Source organism: Chelonia mydas, chromosome 6, assembly GCF_015237465.2.
Source record: "Chelonia mydas isolate rCheMyd1 chromosome 6, rCheMyd1.pri.v2, whole genome shotgun sequence".
In the NCBI taxonomy this organism is placed as follows: Eukaryota; Metazoa; Chordata; order Testudines; family Cheloniidae; genus Chelonia; species Chelonia mydas.
Window position 1 is genome coordinate 42820800 of NC_051246.2, and position 14430 is coordinate 42835229.

Sequence of the window (14430 nt, forward strand, 5' to 3'; positions counted from 1 at the left end):
CATGGCAGCTGGGAGCTACAGGGTGACCATATTTCCCAAAGAGAAAATGGGACACCACCAGCCGTTTGCCCGAGGCACCCCCTCCCCTTGGGTGACGCTGTCGCCTGTCGCTGGAACCCTGAAGAGGGCACCCTCAGGAATCTGGCACCTGTCGTTGGAATTTTGCAGGGGGCCCCCTGTCGCTTGTCGCTGCTGTCACCTGTCACTGGAACCCTGCCAGAGTCCCACTGGCTGTCAGCTCCAGAGGCCTGCAGCCCCTGGGACTGAAGCAGAGAATGTCAGGGAGGTCTCTGGACATCACGGATTCTGTGACTTTCCATGACCTCCGTGACATAAACGTAGCCTTACACATAATGCATCTGATGGACAGAAATTACTGGCATGCGGCTCCCTCGTCCCAGTGAACTTTATCACATATCTGTTGTTATAAGCTGTTTATTAGTAGGGCTCTTTTTCTTTTCTTTTTTTTTTTTCACTGCCAGTCCAAAAATTATTGGAAGGATCTATCTTGGATGCAATAGGTTTGGGAAACGTCAAGATATGGTTTAGCAACATGCTCTCTGGCTATAAGCAGGAAAGCAAGGAATCTTCTGCACCAGGAGACCTGCTAATGGTAATTAGATCCACATTAGTCAAAATTGGGAAGAAACTTAGGGTGGATTTTTCAAAGCACTGTACTGGTTTAACTCTGCTGCCATTGACTTCGGTGGAAACAGAGTTCAGCCATAAATATTTTTGAAAATCTCAACCATAACAGCTCTTTGAATTCTAGAAAAGACATAAAATAATATAAGGATTCAAGAAGCTGTGATCTGCATAATAATGACCAATGGCCATATAGAAGCAGTGGAAGAAAAGTTAGCTGGTCTAGTGAATCAGTATAAAGAAAAGCAAGACTCGAATACCATATATACTCGTTCATTAGCCCATTCGTTTATAAGCCTACCTCCCAAGATGGATAGGTAAAAATGGCAAAAATTGTACGACCCTTTCATAAGCCGACCCTATATTTCAGGGGTTGGCAAACTTTGGCTCCGCAGCCCATCAGGGTAAGCCACTGGCGGGCTGGGATGTTTACCTAACAAAATGTCCCAGCCGGACAGAAGCTTACCCTGATGGGCCGGGAGCCAAAGTTTGCCGACCCCTGTTGTAGATCGCTGATAATGGAAATTCTGCATTCGCTTCTTTAAAAATTTGCTAAAATTTTATTTTTACTTAAAATTGTACATTTGTTATGTTATAATTGAGATAAAAGAAGTATTAATATAAACAAAATGTATGGTTATCGATTATATAATTTTTCTCAGTTCATGTCCATGTAAACAAAGCACTTAAAAACATGTGCTTCCCTAAAGTTCAATTTTCCTAGTAGTAGCTGTTTGCTTTTCCTAGTATTGTTCTACTACAGGACTATATTATAATTATTTTTATAGCATGTACTTATATTGATCATAAAATAATTTATCGATGTCAATATTGCAGCCGTTTAAAGTTGCAAAGGCTTTGTTTAGTGAACTAAATTGGCTTGAGATGAATGCTAAAAGAGCAGGGCTGCAGATCTGCATGACATTTGACCCATGCATTTCACAAAATACTACACCTTACCAGCCAATCAGAAAAATATAATGAACAATAGTACTATGGTACTAGTGTCAGTCCGCTACTTTGTAATTTGATCTCTTCATGCATTTCTACCAATGGCCCTCGTAAGTCTTGAGCCAATCTGAAAATATAATGTGCAGAATTGATGGAATCTGTAATAAAATGTAAATAGCCTGTTATCGCCACAGATATGCCAATCTACAGGACTGGTTTGAAATAAACAAAGAACGATAACAATTTGATAGTGGTAAAGCAGGTGACATTCTTATATAAAGACCTACAAAATCTATAACTAAATTATTATTTTCTAAGATTTTCATACTAGTATTTAAAATGAACAACGGTGAAATCAAAAGAAAACCGTCTGCTTATCACGCAGCGTTCAAACTTAAAGTTGTTGAATATGCAGAAGCAAACAATTGCACCGCTGCTTGTGAATTCTGTATCAATGAGAAGCAAGTAAGAGAATGGTGAAAACATAAAATAACACTAAAAGACATGCCAAGAAGCAAGAAAAAATGTCCAACGAGGTGCGCTTCATTTCCTGAGCTGGAGAAAGATCTCAGTGATTGGGTTGCTGAATGTTGACAAAATGGGTATGTCATCACTAGAACTGGAATTCGTCTGCGTGCTCTGCAAATGTCAAAAGACGACAAATACAAGTCAGTAAAGCCATCAATATTTGTCGCATCAGCAGGTTGGTGTACTCGCTTCATGAACCGTCATGTTCTCTGTCAGCGAACAAAGATAGCGCAAAAGCTGCCAAGAGATCTGGAAGAAAAAATCAAACCTTTCCAAAGGTTAATTATAAAACATCGAAAGGAATATGCATTTGAGCTGTCACAAATAGGAAATATGGACGAAACACCAATGACATTCGATCTCCAGAGCAACAGAACGGTAACCGGTGTTGGTGAAAAAAGAGTTTTAATTAAAACCACTGGCCATGAAAAAATCCATTTTATGGTGGTTTTATTGTGTTTGGCCAATGGATCAAAGCTCCCTCCTGTTGTTATTTTTAAAAGAAAAACCTTGCCTAAATACATGAAATTTCCTGCTGGTGTCATCGTACGTGCACACGAAAAGGGAAGGATAGATGAAAGTGGGACTATTGAATGGCTGGAAAAAGTGTGGAAGAAGAGACCTAGAGCACTTTTCAAGAAACCTGCTATGATCGTTTGGGATATGTTCAGGGCACACAAGATGGATGAGGTGAAAAATGTGGCCAAAAAAATTAAAACTCCTTTGGCTGTAATACCTAGAGGCATAACTTCTGTTCTGCAACTGCTTGATATCTGCCTCAACAAACCCTTTAAAGACGGGCTATGCAAAATGTGGTCTGAACAGATGTGCTCAGGCATGGCGAAGTTGACAAAAGGTGGGAATCTTATGAAGTCTGAAATCAGTCTGGTCACCGAGTAGGTCAAGGATGTGTGGAAGTCCATTCCCTTGGAAATTATAGAAAAATCATTTTGGAAATGTTGTATCAACAATGCGCTCAATGGGTCAGAAGACGATGCCATATTTGATGATGACACAACAGAGGCGGATGATGAGAAAGAATCTGAGTCTGAAGACAACACTACTGACATCTACGATGACAATGCAGGTGCAGCTGTGACTGAAGCCGAGTTTAATGAACTGTTTGGTGAATCGGAGACTGATTCGGACTTTGAAGGATTTTAAGATTTTTTAAATAAGTAACTGAATGCATCCGATGAAGTGAGCTGTAGCTCACGAAAGCTTATGCTCAAATAAATTTGTTAGTCTCTAAGGTGCCGTAAGTACTCTTTTTCTTTTTGCGAATACAGACTAACACGGCTGCTACTCTGAAACCTTAGAATAATATGAGACTTTAAAATAAGTAAACGGATATTTAAAATATTAACTATAATTCTGAAGGTGAATACATATTTGTTCAGTTATTATAACAACAACAGGTTTTTCATTTGATTACATTATAATATTTCTAGCAAAACCTTTGAGTGTTTCTTGTGATGCCAACTTTTAAAGTATAGTAGGAGTTGGCAAACTTTGGCTCCCAGCCTGTCAGGGTAAGCCGCTAGTGGGCCAGGATGTTTTGTTTACCTGGAGAGTCCGCAGGCATGAAGCCCCTCAGCTCCCAGTGGATGTGGTTTGCTGTTCCCAGCCAATGGGAGCTGCAGAGCCAGTGCTCGGGGTGGGGCAGGGCAGCATGCAGAGCCACCTAGCCGTGCCTCCTCCTAGAAGCGGGAGGGATATGTCGCTGCTTGTGGGGAGCTGCCCAAGATTGAGACTGGATCTAGCATCTAGCATCCCGCACCCCTTCCTACGCCCCAACCCCTGCCCCAAGCCCCATCCCACACTCAAATTCCCTCCCTCTTAGTTAACCAGAATATTTTACTTACTGGCACCCCTCATTCCCTCAACATGCCAGATAACAAAACTTTTACTGTACTGAGGTTTTCCCGCAAAAGACTGAGAATGCTCATCCCAGTACTGCTCTGTCTGTCATTTTCTAGCCCAATGGTGCTGAGTGTGGCCAGGGAACTCAGAAGGTAAACTTTGAAAACAACATGTTTTTAATTTCAATATTTTTTCACAGATCTTCAATTAGCCAGCGTTTAAGCTGGTGAGACAGCACCTAGCTGACCACAGGGTGCAATACTCGTAGCAGTATCCAACAAAGTTTATGTTAGCCCTAAATGGAAAAATCTACTTTCTTGCAGCTTGTTAGAATGCACAGCTGCATTTGTAGCAAAACTTGCCTGTCCAAAATCTTCTACAATATTTTTTTTTCTTTTGTCTGGCCTTGAATTTGTTGACTGGATTTTTTTTCATTATATTTGAAGAACTGACCTAACTTTTGTATTGTCTTCTTTTGGACTGCTAGGCTGGAAAGGTGCCCACGTATTTATTGTTCTTTCTTTAACCATAGTTAAGTTACTGAACTAGGCTAAATCCATATTTGCATTCTGGATTTTTCCCACTTTCCTACTATGAGAGAGTGGTTATATGGGGGAAGCAGTCTGGACATGCTCTCCCCTTTTGGTTTTACTCATTTTGCCTAATGCTCATTCTACACCACAGGGTATTTGTGTAGATATGTCTACCTCAATCACACTGGGGCCCGATCCAGCAAAGCACTTGATCATGTGCTTAACTTAAGCATATGACAAGTCTCATTGAATTCAATAGAACTACTCACATTCTTAAAGTTAAACACATGCTTAAGTGCTTTGCTGGATTGGATGGGATGTCCTTTTCCTATTTTTGGCCCTCTTTGTTTTGTTTTTGTTTACATGGCTCAAAAGGACACGACAACAGACAAACTGCATTGCCTTAGAATTTAGTCTATCTTTTGTTTTCTTCTGTAGCACTCATCACTACAGTATGTAAGTACAGTAGTAGCTGGATAATTTAGTGGTTGCAAATATTATTAATCCTATTAAAAGAACTTTTTAGATCACATATATTCAAGAAACCCAATTCACAGCTGTTGAGCATGAAAACCTTTGCAGAGGAAAGGTTGGGCAAAAATGTATCTGGGCTATTGATAGGGATGGATCTTCTGTAAGCACCCAGAATGTAAGATAGAGTTGTGTGAGTAGATGAAGAGCACATTCTGATCTAACTTTTATTGTCTTTAATCAAGAAAAATACACATTGAACTCAATGGAATTTGTATACAGAATTTGGCCCTGTGTCTGCTATTGGTTATTGTTATTTTTTCACATTGATTCATAAAGCTAGGAGTAGAGTACATTCTCTTCAGCTCTGGGTAAATACACATTTTCCCTTTTGAGGAGATAACAATGTTAATTATGTCTAAGTTAAGAGGAGAACTGCAAATGGAGAAAGATATGTAATATAGTGTATACAGTGCATCGTACTGCCAGCCACGGAACTTCAGTGTTAAGTTATACTGTGTAAGTTGCACTGGAACATACATTTATCTAAAGCAGGGTGATTTTATAGATCCATAAAATCTACATTTTCTCTCATCTTCTTTTTTTCTTCCATTCTTTTAGTTAGACACTCAAAGAAAACTATAAAATAAACCTTTAAATGCTGCAGAAGGTTGGGTGCAGCTTTTATTACATATCTCTGCAATTAGAACTAATTTACTGCCTTGTGAGATGGGGGGAAAATGTGCAAGGTTCTTCTTGGATAAATATACCTCTGCAAGAAAAGCATAGCTGCTCTGTAAAAGTTATCTCCTTGTATTCAGCAAGTATCAGGGTCATTCTTTCTGCTACATACCGCAGAACATTAATTAATGGGCCTGCAGCTGGTGGTACCACTTTGGCTGCTTCAACCCAGCCTCTTATTCCATATTTCTCAGGTTTGTATGACTAATCTTGGATCACATCCCATCATTCCCCTCCACCCCCCAGTACAAAAAGTACTTAAATCTGCTGGAAGAATGCCAGTCTGTCATAGAAAGAACAGAAGTGTTGTTTCTTTGCTATTTTTATCATTTCTTCAAAAAAGACACACCATATTGTATTGGCAGTTGTATATTTCTAATCATATTTCATATTATGCACTTCCGGCCGAATCCTGTTTTTTCTATACTAGCCACAGGGAGTCCAAGGTACAGCTGAACCATTATGGGTCCACTGCACAGGCGTGGAGGACAGGATTTGGAGATGTCATACAAATGGTTCCCCTCCAACATTGCAGCAGAATTCAGGGTTTCTCACGCACTAGCACGCAGAAGAGGTTGAAACAGGGCTGAAAAGGTGGAGCTTGTGAAGCCATGGCCACAGGTTATTACCCTCAGTTGCAGAGCCTTCAGCTGCCTCAGAATGAAATCTTGACCCCATTGAGGCCAATGGTAAATTCCTTTTGACTTCAATGGAAGTAAGATTTCACCCTCAGGCTTGACCTTCAACTCCTAACAGCCTAGGAAAAGTTTGTGAACAATTGTTAATCTATTTAGAATGAATCTATTTTATTTAGATAACAAATTATAGGAGTAGTTCTGCTATTCTGTGATCCGGAGGGAAGACTTCTCTCACCCATGCCTGTTCCAGGCTACTTCACCTTAGGGGTTTGGCTAGGATTTGTCGCCCAGCAGGCCTTATAAGCCAAACAAAAAGAAATAAAAACTGGCATCATTGCTTTAATTGACTTAAGCCATTGCATGTTCTTACACTTAACGCTGAGACCTTAGAAGAAAAGCAGCATTAAAAGAAAAGCCAGGAAATTCAAAGGTGCAAACTCTACCTTTAATTCACGATTGTTGGAAAAAAGAAAGACTTGCACCAAAATGTAACTACTTTGCTGACACTCCATGTACCAGGACAACTGGCCAAAAGACAGATCGACCACTAGCATCAGAGATGTTGGATAAAAATCTGCCTTTTGTACCAGAGATGTCTCTTTGAAGTGCTAACATGCACAGGAATGTTTTGCCCCATTGTGCCACAAGTACACTGACTGCAGGGAGAACCAGAAGCAAAGGGGCTTAATGTCAGTTGTAACTCCTTGGTACTGAGAACATCTGGAATTCAGGTCTTTAGCAAGAGTACGGTAAGACCCCACAAAGCTCTAGAAAATATGCTGGAGGGAATGCTTCTGCACTGACAATTTCCAATTGTTCTCAATGAGACAGAGGCCAGAGGCTGCCCCCAGGAAAGATGGTGGGTCCCTCTTTCAAAATGGCCACTGCCTCCTGTTGTTTCCAATGGTATTAAAGGCAAATTGCCCTCAGGGAAAATAGTGGCTCCTTGTGCTGTTGAGGGCTACTATCTTCCTTGTAATTATATCATGAGTGAAAAATGAAAAAATATTTCTTTGTCTTTAAAAATAAATTTAATCTTATCTGGAACTATAAGGGCTGTTATGCACTAACCATAATTGAATGGTTATTTCATGGCATCACTCCAAGGCAGAATTAAGGTTGTTAAGGATGCATTAATTGTGCATTTCCACACCTTAACATTTGGATTGTTTTTAAGTTTAACCTTAATTCTGAATTTCGTAGGTTTGCAGGAGTTTTTAGGAGAACTGCGACATTCAAGTAATGTGTTTTATGCTAATTTACTGATATGTATCTTCAACCTTATCTTCCTCTTAATATATTTTTATCTGGGAATAATAGGAGTCCAGTTTAGCTTTTTCAGAAGAAAGTGAGTTAAATGTGTTTGCTGGATCACAAACTGCTGCTGAAAGGGAAACCAACTTTTTGCACAATAAGAAGAGAGGGCTGTTTAAAAATGCAGCTTTTTTCTCATTCTGCCCACTTTACCTGTTTCCTTTCTCATTTTTCTCCTCCTCTTTCTTCTTTTAAACTTGATGGTTTAAAAAAACTGAATTGGGAGGCTTATACCAACTCCCAGTTCATATATCTAACCTAAATTTTAGCTATACATTTGCCCAGTCACCTGTTGAAGGATGTGACTGTGCTGGGAGAGAAAGCAGTGGTTTCTAGAGAATGTCAGAATCTTTTTTCCCACACGGAAAATTTCAAGTGTTTGGCACAGATAATTGAAAATAAAAATATTTTGGCCAAAGCCTGAAATATTTCAATTCTGAAATGACACTACAGCTCCTCTTGGTCCCAATCCCCTCTATAAATTGGACGCTGAGGATGGACTACATCCCCAAAGATGCACCACAGCCTCCCTTTTTGGTGACAGGAGGTGATGCATCATGGGAGATGAAGCCTGGCTGGGAAGCTTAACCCCATTCAGTTTTTTGATGAAAAATCTAACATTTTTCATGGGAAAGAGATACTTTTTGTAAAAGATTTAATTTAGTCAAAACCCCAATTTTCTGTAGAAAAACAGTTCTGACAGAGAATTTTCAATCAGCCATAGTGGTTTCCTAGTGGTTGGAGTGCCACTGCAGGAGGAGAGCTGGCATCCAAATATAACCACACCACTACTGTGGGGGTGTGGAATTGCTCTGATCACTACAAGCGGGGTTAGCTGATAGCTCTTCCTTTTAACAAGATATTTTCAAAATTGTTTTATTTTCCTCCATTAATTTCTAAACCTAGGAGTCAGGCTTTCAGTTCGCACTTCAGTATAAATCTCTGTGTCAGCCACATATTGTCATGTTAGAGTTGGGTTTTACTGGCATTTTGGGGGCGGAGGTTGTTTGTCCTCCAAATTAAACAGATTCCATACAAATGAAAGTTAGTGGCTTTGTGTGCCTCTTTGGGGCTGCCCAGTTTTCAATAACTGAAAAGCACCTGATTTTCACAGAGTGGATGATCAGCACCCTCTGAAAATCAGGCTCTTTTAAAGTGCGTCAGGCTGGGCCCCCATAATCACTAGTCCCGTCTGAAAATCTTGGTCTAAAGATTTGACTGGAAGCATTCTGCTTGGAAGCAGATCCTCCAATTCTGATCCATCTGAATGTACAGAGCACACACATGTTATCAGGAATGTTATTAATCAGCTTTGTACTCCTTTTAAGTGTCTGTTAACACATAGATTGGTACTCTGCCATGAGAGTCTTTTTATCTTCCCTGCAGATTGGATGGGCCTGAGTCTACAATAGTCTGCTTCCTCATTTTACTTTCTCATTCATGATCGTTGAAAGAAACAGCACTTTAGGGAACTTGCAGGGCTGGATCTTTAAATGAGCAATAATTTATGGCTTTTGACCGAAGCCATTACTTGGCAGATAATGATGACCATTTTGAGGAATGAAGGACTCAGGCCAAGTCAAGGGCTCTTAACATTTGTAACTAATTATTAACTTGCTAATGACCACCAGCAAAATCCATTATTCCTTTTCCTAGCTATTTAAAAGTATTTTAGGTTTGTTTTCCTCTTGGAGACCTGGTGCTGCCATCAGAGACTCTTTGGTTTTGCTCTAGGGATAATCAGTCTCATTTTCTTTGATAAGCCTATTTTGGTTCCACTTGTTGGTTGATGTTCTGCTGAAAAGCTGCACATTTACTTTCACTCTGCTATTACATAACCACATCAAGGAGAGCTGGGAGGCCAGGTCTTTGGAGCAGGGGAAGAAGGTATTTCCTAGTGTCAGTGGCAGCACAAACATTGCTTTGCTTTTATTTTGCTTAGAGCTGTTGTGATCAATTTGCACCTAGACTGATATCATCAGTTCATCTACACCTGCGCTTTACAGGTAAGTAGGGTTTTTGGAAATGGGTTTAATAAGCTTTCAAATGTTGTTGAACCTGGAAGGGAGGGAAATCCTTAAATAAAATTTATTTACTAATCTGAACCTGCTTTTTTGAAAGGTAAGGTATTCCCAGCAGCCCCTTGGTCAGTGAGTGACAAAAGTGTTTGCTGTGCTGCTTTGTTAAGTAAGGAACTCCCTCCCCTGGACATTCAGCTCAGATCATCTCTGTCCAGTTGCTAAACTTACAGAAAATACTTCTCTGGGGGTGTTTTCTGTTTTAAATGTGTCCATTAAAGGTGTCCCATCCCCTCCTCTTTATTTTGTTTTAAGATTTCATTTGGTTTATACAATGTTTTATGATGTTTACACTATTGTTTATTATAATGTTAACTGTACAGCAACCTGGACTCCTCAGTGGTGATGCTGGTGGGTGGATTTGTGGAACTCTATAAATAACATGACTTATGGTAAGGAGCAAGTCACAGTTCATAAAGAGGGAATACAATAATTATATGGAGTGAAACTAATGTATAGAGTCAGTGATAATACTCGGGGTCTCACGTACTCCATGATGATGCCACAGCATGGAGTTTGCTGCAAAATTCCATCCCTCCCGCCTGCTCTTTGCTGCAGAATTATGCTTCAGAATCTAAGCGTTCATTGTTTAAAAAGTATGTCTCTATGGCAGATAATTGTGAAGAAAATTTCTGAAACCTGAAGCAAGTGTAAACTAGTATAAGTCACCTGAAACAACAATAATAGTTAGCTCTTATACCGTGTTTTACATTAATAGATTTTTCAAGAACTTTACAAAGGAAGGTGTAAAGTGGCCAAATGTCCTAGTTTTATTGGGACAGTCTTGTTTTTTCATATGGTTTTCTATTGTCCCAGGAACTTCTTTCAAGACACAGGATATGTCCTGTATTTTAATTCCTTCTATCAAAACATTTTTTACTGACTACAAAAAATATTCAAGATCTATTGCTATAGTGAGCAAGATATGCTCTAATTATTATTTGTAATGCAATAGCTCTTGGGATCCCAAGTCACAGCCCAAGACCCAATTGTGCTAGGCACTATACAAACACTGAACAAAAAGATGTTCCTGCCCCCAAGAGCTTAGGAACAATCTGGTGGAAGGAGCATTCAGTGTTTGGAGTGTAGAGAAAAACTGGTATGTAAAAGCTGTTCTTTTGCTCAAAGTGAAAGTTAAAGACACTTGTTCAATGTTTTGTGATAAATACATTTAGACACAAAGTTACTGGGGGAAAAAACACCCCGTTCTGAGAAACATGTATGCGTCACTGTGGAGTCAGAAGCTGGCAGTAGCAACACTTTTAAACATGTTTTTTCTTTAGTCTGACTGTTTCATAGCTGTAAAAATATTGTCCTAAAAGTATCCCAGATTTTGACTTTTAAAATCTGATCACCTTACGCAGGTCATCTCATCCCCATTTTAAAGATGGGGGTGGGGGAAGGAACTGAGGCCCAGAGAGGCGAAGTGACTTGCCCAGGGTCACATAACTAGTGAGTGGTATAGCTAAGACCAGAACCCAGGGTTCCTAAATCCCATCCAGTCATTTCTGCCCTGCCCACAAAGAGGGGTGAAAGATTAAATGCATTCCTGTCTCATTGCCAAAAGTTTTGGCTGACCCATGAGTGCTCCAAACCCCAGTTGTCTCCTGCACCTTCTCAGGAGTCCAAAGCCTCAGCTGTCCTCTGTCCAGCTGATAAAACCCAATGCCTCCCTCCATTGGCAACCTCTCCAGTGCACTTATTTGTGTTCAGTGCATTCTGTAGCACAATGAAAATTGGGGGGAGGGCAGAATAAAAGTAAGTGTTTAATACTAAAAAACCTATGAGAGCTTCTCTTCATCTTCAAATTCAATAAAAAGCATAAATCCTAAAAAAAAAAATTTACCACAGAATTTCAAGTGAGCCTGGGTGTAGAAATTAGGTCCGGCTTGCTGTGGACTACATTGGGTCCTCGTAACACTGAGTGCTTATACAGCAGTTTTCATCTTCAAAGCACTTAAGTCTCACAATTCTCCATTTTACAGATGGGGAAACTGAGGCAGAGCAGGTAAGTGACTTGTCTGAGCCTACACAGGGACTTGAGCCCAGCTCCTTAAACTGAAATCAAGGGGAATTAGGTACCTAAATACCTCTGAGGATCTGGGCCCAACTGAAAGAGCCAGAATTAGATTTTGGAGTTTCTGGCTCCAAATGCTGTGCTTAGATTACATCTCTCTAGGGAAGAAAGGAAACTTTCTGGCTGTAGAATTTTCAGAATTAAAACACAGCACAAATTCTGTATGTCCTACATGATCACACAGTTAAAGTAAACACAGGCCTTTTTCATGGAGAAACCTTGGTATAGCTGATAAGGTAAGCTTCCAAATTCACCTGGACTAACTCTTTTTAACTGCATTCCTTCCTTTCTTTTTAATTGAATGCAATACTAGATCTTGATGAATTAGAAAATAATTGTTAGTGAAGTGGACATCTGTATAGTTATAATCTTTGCTTCCAAGACAGAAGATGGTTTGGATTACACAGATGTTCTTGTATTCTGTGACTGTTCTGTTCTGAAAGTGGGGGAAGTCAAAGGCATTTTTCTAAGACCATGATATGAGCACTAATTATTCACTGGCCATGGAATTTGATTAACAATTTTAGAGCTCTTGGCTATAGAGTAGAAAGTCAAAGGAAGGAAAAAGATGCTGTATAGGCCTGAGCCAGGAGAAAATAATGGTGGCCTTCTCAGCTGTGCAAACCCTAGTGCTGGCTCTTAAGGGCTAATCTATCCGGGGGAAGAATCAGCATGCTGAGGAAGAGCAAAACTCTCTCATTCAGGGAACCTCAACCCAGTAAGCACCCATAGATCCTCAAATTTAGTTTATTTCTACACACCCCTAGTCCTGTATTTTTAACCCTTTTTGCTTGCTGCAGCACTAATGGGAGTATCTCAGAGATACTGCAGCCCTTTCTTGTCACAGAGCCAGTTCTCTTTAGGTCCCCACCTTTTATCTCTTTCCTCCCCCGTTTCGTCACTTGTCACTGTTACTGCTAGCCATTGTATCACTCCTTTGCTGGCACGCAGCTACAACTTCTCCCAAGGCCACCACATGTAGACGTCTCTGCTAAAAGCATACCAGTGAGCTAGCTACTCCTCACAGCTGCCCACCCAGCTCCTCTAGCTGCTGCTCTCCCACCCTTGTATTTTGCTGCCTCTCCCAGATACGGCAACCAACGTCACTGCACCATGCACTTAATCGGCCTCTCAACTAATATGGCTGCATGCTCAAACCCTGCTGCTTCTCCTCTCCCATAAAGGCACCATAGCGATACAAAGTTCTTTCAGACAAGGAAGACTGGACCCAGAGTCCATCAATTCCATTCCTTTAGTTGGCCAGTCTCTGAAGTGAAATTGTAAGTGCTCCTTCCCTCAAATGATGAGCTTGCTGTCTCCTCAGTAATCTCAACCTCTGCCAATCTAGCAAGTGAAGGATGTTGTTGGGAGGAGTTGAACTGCTTAATTTAAACAAAAATATATGGAATAGAAAAAGGCTTTAGGAAGGTCTTTACCATTTTCTAAAGAAGTTATTAGGATTAGGTACTAACAATTCTAAGTAAAACCGCAAACATTGATATTTTAACACTGAAACCAAATAATGTTGTCCTTATCTATTGCTTTTGTCCTCCATGGAAAGTGTTGCTATATTGGCTCCCTACTCTTCTGGGACCATAACTGAGGTTGTTTATTGATACCAATACCTTTTTAATGACACTCAACATGTATAGCTCTCAGAAATGAAGCTTGCAATGGTACGCAGCTGCAGTGAAATGGAGTGAATTTCACAAGTATTGCCACATGGAAAGAATTCCACGTGAGTGATGGTACTGAATTTTTTAATCTCCTAGTACTATGAAGTATGGCAGGCCATTGGTAATCTAGAGTACACTGTGTACAAGACCCAGTAGTTGTTTCCTTATTATCTAATTAATTTTAGGCAGGGCAGGGAAACAATACATAGCTCACAAATATGTCAGTCTGGAGTGGTTTCTGTCATCTGGGCCTTTATTCTGCCCTTTTCATGTGTGTGTCACAGGACAGCTTTTTATTAGGGCTCTTTATAGGAAATGAGAGAGAATCATTTTACATCCTGCCCAGAAAAAATGGCATCAAACAACTTCTTCAAAGTTCACAAAAGATTTTCTGAGAACAAGTAAATGCCTACATGGTTAAATCAATCCCAGCTAATTCAGCATTTAGTAAACTCTGTCCTTACTCACACATTCTACTATTCCCAGGCAGAATAAAGAATTGGTTTATAGGGGACAATGGTGCAGATGAAAAGAAACAGAAAATAAAACCCTTTGGAAGGATGCAAGTGCAACTCTGGAGATGTAAGAATTTACTGCAGAGTGATATTTATTGCACTCGCTTCCTGGATTAGTGTGGAGAACACACATACTTTTTTCTTGCAATTCAGAGATTCAGCTCAGATAGTTTCTGAGGATAGGTCAAAGCTTAAATTTTATCCAAATCTCTTCCTTGTACAAGCTTCAGGAGTTTGAAAGCCAGATCTGAGACACAAACAAGGATTTGCAAAACCCACTCTAAATCCACACTTCTTAGATCATCTCTAAGGACTGAAAAGTTTAAGTGTATCCAAAGTCTGAGCATACCTGATGACACTGCCTACCTTCTTAGACACACATGCTGATGGCAGTGGAAAC

General features: G+C 40.1%; 1 protein-coding gene across 2 annotated transcripts in view; it reads left to right on the plus strand.

Annotated features, from left to right (window-relative positions):
- The window catches only part of WT1 (WT1 transcription factor), a 139016-nt gene that overhangs the window by 55938 nt on the left and 68648 nt on the right, over nucleotides 1-14430 (plus strand). Inside the window, exon 1 of one of the 2 annotated variants that reach the window (XM_043550199.1) lies at nucleotides 9367-9690. The exons of the other annotated variant lie outside the window; for it this stretch is intronic. The gene's annotated coding sequence lies outside the window, so the exon portion shown is untranslated. Of the gene's footprint in view, nucleotides 1-9366; nucleotides 9691-14430 lie in introns of those variants that run through there. 2 annotated transcript variants of the gene reach the window in all.